The 6,152-nt window shown below is 48.8% G+C and overlaps 1 non-coding gene across 1 annotated transcript; it reads right to left on the bottom strand.

The window, feature by feature from the left end:
* Positions 1-5,659: 5,659 nt before the first annotated feature.
* Positions 5,660-5,823, bottom strand: LOC132833020 (U1 spliceosomal RNA). Its single transcript, XR_009647020.1, has one exon. It is a non-coding gene; the product is annotated as a U1 spliceosomal RNA (small nuclear RNA).
* Positions 5,824-6,152: the final 329 nt, after the last annotated feature.

Raw genomic sequence — 6,152 nt, 5'->3', positions numbered from 1 at the left:
CCGGTATATAGGGTCTATGTCAATGTGTCTGTTGATCAAATTCATGGATGAGTGCCATGCTTCTAGGAATTCCCTGGCTGTTCTCTGTTTGGCCTGGCCTATAATGGTGGTGTTGTCCCAATCGAATTCATGTTGTTTGTCACCTGAGTGTCTGGCTACTAGGGATAGCTGGTCGTGTCGTTTCGTGGCCAGTTGGTGTTCATGGATGCGGGTTGTTAGCTGTCTTCCTGTTTGTCCTGTGTAGTGTTTTGTGCAGTCCTTGCATGGGATTTTGTAAACCACGTTGGTTTTGCTCATGCTGGGAATCGGGTCCTTTGTCCTGGTGAGCTGTTGTCTGAGAGTGGCTGTTGGTTTGTGTGCTGTTATGAGTCCTAGGGGTCGCAGCCGTCAGAAATGCTCCTGATGTATGGGAGTGTGGCCAGTCCCTTGGGTTGTGGCACGTCCTCATTTCATTGTCTTTCCCTGAGGCATCTGTTAATGAAATTGCTTGGGTTTCCGTTTTTGTTGAATACCTTGTATAGGTGTTCTTCTTCCTCTTTTTGTAGTTCACGTGTGCTGCAGTGTGTTGTGGCCCTTTTGAATAATGTCCTGATGCAATTTCATTTGTGTGTGTTGGGGTGGTTGCTTTCATAGTTCAGGACTTGGTCTGTGTGTGTGGCTTTTCTGTATACCTTCGTGGTGAATTCTCCGTTCGGTGTTCTTTGTACCATTACGTCCAGGAATGGGAGCTGGTTGTCCTTTTCTTCCTCTCTCGTGAATCGGATTCCTGTGAGTGTGTGGCATTGATGATCCGGTGTGTGTTCTCTATGTCTGTGTTTTTTATGATTACAAAGGTGTCGTCCACGTAACTGATCCATAGTTTGGGTTGTAGTTGCGGTAAAACAGAGAACAGCCAGGGAATTCCTAGAAGCATGGCACTCATATAAATGCCGGAGGAATCAGCACAGAAGCGCTTTACAGGAGGCTCCCAAGCACTGAAGATGTCACCTAGAAAGGGGACGAAACGCTTGCAAGAAAAACTCCCAGCTCGGTGAACAGAACCACAACAACGAGCACCCGAGGTACAAATCTTCTCACAAACTTTGATTGCATGGTATTAAGAGAAAGGATAGACACCACAGATAGATGCTCAGCATATCCCAGACACAACTGCAAAACTGTGGGAAGACATCCAGTCCCTTCACAGCATTGCTCAGAGAAAGTTGAGCAGTGAAACCAACATCTGGAGATCAGTCAGGTCAGGGGAGCTTTGACATATCATCAGATCTCAAACTGGTCAGTGGTGTGGAGCCGTCCATCAGAACCAACCTTTCTGAAGGTTCGGCTGTGGGTGGTTATTCAGGGTGAGACTGGGAAGAAATGTGAGTGGCTTTAAGTGTTCGATCGTTCATCGAGCCTCATGAGCCACTGACTCATTCCGACTGTTTAAGTGCAAGGAGAGTTCCTCAGGCTCAGATCTCCAAACTCACAAAGTACATCTGTTTCACAATTGTTAATACGAGGGCAGCTACATGGAACATGAACCCTTCAAGTGTGAAACGTGTGACAAATCTTTTGAGGCCTCTTCAACTCTTCTGAGACATCAACGTAATCACACAGGGCAGAAACCCTTCAGATGTGGCATTTGCAAGATGACTTTCACCCAATCCTCTGATTTCCTGACACACCAGAGAATTCACACAGGGGAGAAACCATTTATTTGTGAAGTGTGTGACCAATCATTCTCCCGCTCATCAACCCTCCGTGCACATCAACGTGTCCACACAGGAGAGAGGCCATTCACATGTGAGGTGTGTGATAAATCATTCTCGCACTCATCAACTCTGTGCACACATCAGCACATTCACACAGGGCTGAAACCATTCACTTGCGACGTGTGTGAGCAATCTTTCTCACGTTCATCAACCCTTCGAACACATCTACGTATTCACACTGGGAAGAAACCATTCACATGCGAGGTGTGTGACAAATCGTTTTCACACTTATCAACTCTGCGGATCCACCAGCGCGTTCATACAGGGGAGAAACCATTCATGCGTGTGGTGTGTGACAAATCATTCTCACACTTATCAACCCTCTGTACACACCAACGGATACACACAGGGGAGAAGCCATTCACCTGCAAGGTATGTGACAAATCATTCTCAGACTTAGCAGGCCTCCATGTTCATCAGCGGATTCACACAGGAGAGAAATCATTCACGTGTGAAGTGTGTGTACAAATCATTCTGTAGTAAAAAATGAGATCTGCAGATGCTGGAGATCACAGCTGAAAATGTGTTGCTGGTTAAAGCACAGCAGGTTAGGCAGCATCTCAGGAATAGGGAATTCGACGTTTCAGCCTCCGCAGACATCAACGCATTCACACAAGGGAGAAGCTATTCACATCCAATGTGTGCGACAAGTCATTCTCAAGGTCATGGAATCTCCTGTTCCAATAAAGGATCCACAAAAGGGAGTAAACCTTCATCCAATTTCTCAAAGCACCAGACTATTTGCATAGGAGAGAAACTCCTGTTTGAAATATTTAATGAAACATTCATTCAGTCAATGTATCTCCTGATCCGTCACTATACCCACAAAGAGAAGGAACTCTTATTATATGAGAATTCTGTAATAAAGCTTTTATGCAATTGCTGGGGCTCCTGGATCATCAGCACACCAACATAGGAGCTACCGACAGATGTGAAGGCAGTTCAGTAATTTTATTGGGTTTGTGAACTAGCTCACTAAGTCTTAGCCCAATCTGCCCTCATAAGTGTTTCCCTGTACCCAGTCTCACTGTGCAGGATGTTCAGTGGGACTGGGACACAGAACAAGAAGCAGCTTTCACTCCCATCAAACAACTAGTGATGACATCACCAGTGCTGAGGGATGATGATGTAACAATGGAGTCACCCTGCAGTGTGATGTCAGTGAAACAGGACTTGGAGTAACCCCCAGGCAGTGAGGACAGCCCGCTGTGTTTGTATCCAGAGGGTTTACACAAACTGAACACTGTACACAGATTAAAAACAGAGAGACTGGATATTATCTTTGTTTGTGAGCTGCTCAACCAGCACCCGTTAAGGAGAGAGAAAATGATGGTAGAGTCTGACCACAAGGCAATTCAGAGCATCTTTCTCAAATCACCTGCATTTGCTTTAAAGCAGCTACAAAATATGCCAATTCATTTAGAGGCATGTCACTGGGAAGTGAAGTACAAGCAAGGGAAGCAGATGTACATCAGTGACATGCTGAGAGCTACACTCTCTCTGAAGTTGATGCTGATGCAGTGTGTGAAATATTTCAGATTTAACCAGAAGCAACAGCACAACATGGGCGGCACGGTGGCACAGTGGTTAGCACAGCTGCCTCACAGTGCCAGAGACCCGGGTTCAATTCCCGCCTCAGGCGACTGACTGTGTGGAGTTTGCACATTCTCCCTTTCCGGTTTCCTCCCACAGTCCAAAGATGTGCAGGTCAGGTGAATTGGCCATGCTAAATTGTCTGTAGTGTTAAATAAGTGGTAAATGTAGGGGTATGGGTGGTTTGTGCTTGGGCAGGTCGGTGTGGACTTGTTGGGCTGTAGGGCCTGTTTCCACACTGTAAAGTAATCTAATCTAATCTAAAACATGCTGTGGAAACCAGCATTCCAGCAGATTGGTTCTGGGCCACGTATAACAATACTGACAGTGCAACACTGACAGATGACCAAGTTTTTTCCCGCGATGGAGAGCGACCGTAGCTTCCACCTGCCCAGTTTCTGTCTCACTTTGCTGATACGCTCCTCCCAAGACTTGGCGCAAGACCAGCCCCCACGAACCAGGGCCTTGGTCAGCTCGTCCAGAGGTAGCGGCTGGTCCAGCCTCTCCCGCGTTCTGTCGTCTAAGACCTCCATGATAGACGACAGGAACGACTGGGAGGCCGCGCTGTCGGTCGGCTTCGCGTCATACAGACTGGCGTAGAAGGATTTACTGATCCTCATGACGTCAGCCTGAGATGACGTTATCGAGCAGTCTTCTTCCTTCAGGCTGCTGAGCACAGAGCTCTCTTTGTGCACCTTCTGGAAGAAGAAACGTGAGCACGTCTCGTCCTGCTCCACCGAGCGGACCCTGGACCGGAAGATTATCTTGGAAGCCTCCGAGGAAAAGAACGAGGCTTGCTGGCCCTTCACCTCCTTGAGGCCCTCCGTGACATCGACCCCCATCGTCTGCAGCAGGAGCAGGTTCTGCATACTTTCCTGGAGCTGGGACAGTTTTCCCCGCCTCTCTCTCGCCTCCTGAACACCTTTGAGGATGAAGTACCTCTTGATGTTCCCTTTTACTGTTTCCCATCAGTCCGCTGGGGACTCAAAGAGGGGCTTCACGGTTCTCAAACCTGTGTAGTCCCTCAGTGGAAGCTGCTGCAGGACGACCAACCGTTCGCTCTTACCCACTGGGGCGTACACATTGATCAGTCTCAGGGGAGCATTCCTGTACATGATGTCAGTGACAAGGAGGCGCCCAACGTCTACCTCCTTAACCTCGGAGATGGTGAAGTTGCCTCCTCGCAACAGGATAGAGCTGAAAATGTGTTGCTGGAAAAGCGCAGCAGGTCAGGCAGCATCCAAGGAACAAGAGATTCGCCGTTTCGGGCATAAGCCCTTCTTCAGGAATGAGGCTTATGCCCGAAACGTCGAATCTCCTGTTCCTTGGATGCTGCCTGACCTGCTCTGCTTTTCCAGCAACACATTTTCAGCTCTGATCTCCAGCATCTGCAGACCTCACTTTCTCCTCGCAACAGGATACCCAGGCCAGAGGCGCGGCTATCGTTGCCCCCCCGACCAAACTGACGACCCATGGGCCCACAAGCTTGACCATCTCCTGTAGCTGCTGAGGTGTGGTATCCCACACTCCTGCAGAAACAGGTCGTCGGCTTTAACATCGGCCACGAACACATCATGTAGCCGATTTGATGCTACGCACATTGATGCTGGCAATTTTTAACCCCATTTTAACAGTTTACGAGGTTAACAGTGTCCATTTGCTGCTGGTCCTGCCTCTCTGGGGTAGCTGTGTGCATCCCTGTGGTGACGGCAAACTGCTGGACCCTCCCAGGGCTGAGGCTGGAGCTATTTCCCCACTCTGGTGTCTTCAGATTAGGCCCAGGGTCCGCACCGTCCAGTTCTCTATCTGACAGCGGGGCTGTCACAGGTTCGCTGCTCCCAGTTACCTCTCCTTTTACCTGGAGCTGGTGGTGAAGAATCAGTGGACAGAGCTGAATATAATCTGTCGAATAAATTGTTGAAAGAGGCACTTTGAGCAACACTGGAATAGATAGGCAGTAGATTAGACTACTTACAGTGTGGAAACAGGCCCTTCGGCCCAAGTCCACACAGACCCGCCGAAGCGCAATCTAGCCATACCCCTACATTTATCCCTTACCCAACACTACACTGTGCCGCCCACTAATAGAGGGAAATGGAGCAAATGTGGGCGCAGATTTGGTTATTTGAAGGGCTTGGTCCTCTTATGAAAAGCTTTGAACACAGTAGTTTATTGCAGGATGAAGTAAGACGTGGGGCATTATCTGTCCATTTGGAGAAAACGGAATTGAACATCGGTGCGCGGGACATAGGAAGCCGCATGAAGCACAAGTGAGCGCCATCTACTGAAAGATCTGCTTTTTGCTTGTAAATCAGGGGAGAGCGCGAACGCAGTCCCCCACTACCACAAATTTTGCAGTCGAGTATCCCGCATTTGGGGACATCGCAGGCGTCAGCACACCCGAAGTGCAATGGGATAGCCTCGTCCTGGGAGAACCACCTTGTTGATCATGGTATCTCCCCTGCCAGGTAAGTATGCTCAATACTCTCACTCGCTCAAACCCAACAACACCCCATACCTCTTACACGCATACTAACTGCCGGCTCGAAAATCGCAAATAAACCTCTCTAAAGTTACCTGTCTGTACAACAGCGCAATTTCTCACCCGGATCACAGAACATCCCGAAACGCTCAGCTTTCACTCAATCCGACACTCACTGGGCGACCTGAGAAGCTGCGATAATTTGCATATCGTCCTTAAACGGAAAAGCTCCGCCCTTCCCCGCCCCCTTCACACTGCCTCCTCTTTCACCAAAACAAAGCCCCAAACATCGCTCATACACTTGAAGCAATCTGTTACCAAAC

This window comes from Hemiscyllium ocellatum, chromosome 35, assembly GCF_020745735.1.
Source record: "Hemiscyllium ocellatum isolate sHemOce1 chromosome 35, sHemOce1.pat.X.cur, whole genome shotgun sequence".
Taxonomy (NCBI): Eukaryota; Metazoa; Chordata; class Chondrichthyes; order Orectolobiformes; family Hemiscylliidae; genus Hemiscyllium; species Hemiscyllium ocellatum.
This window is presented reverse-complemented; position numbering and strand designations above follow the sequence as displayed.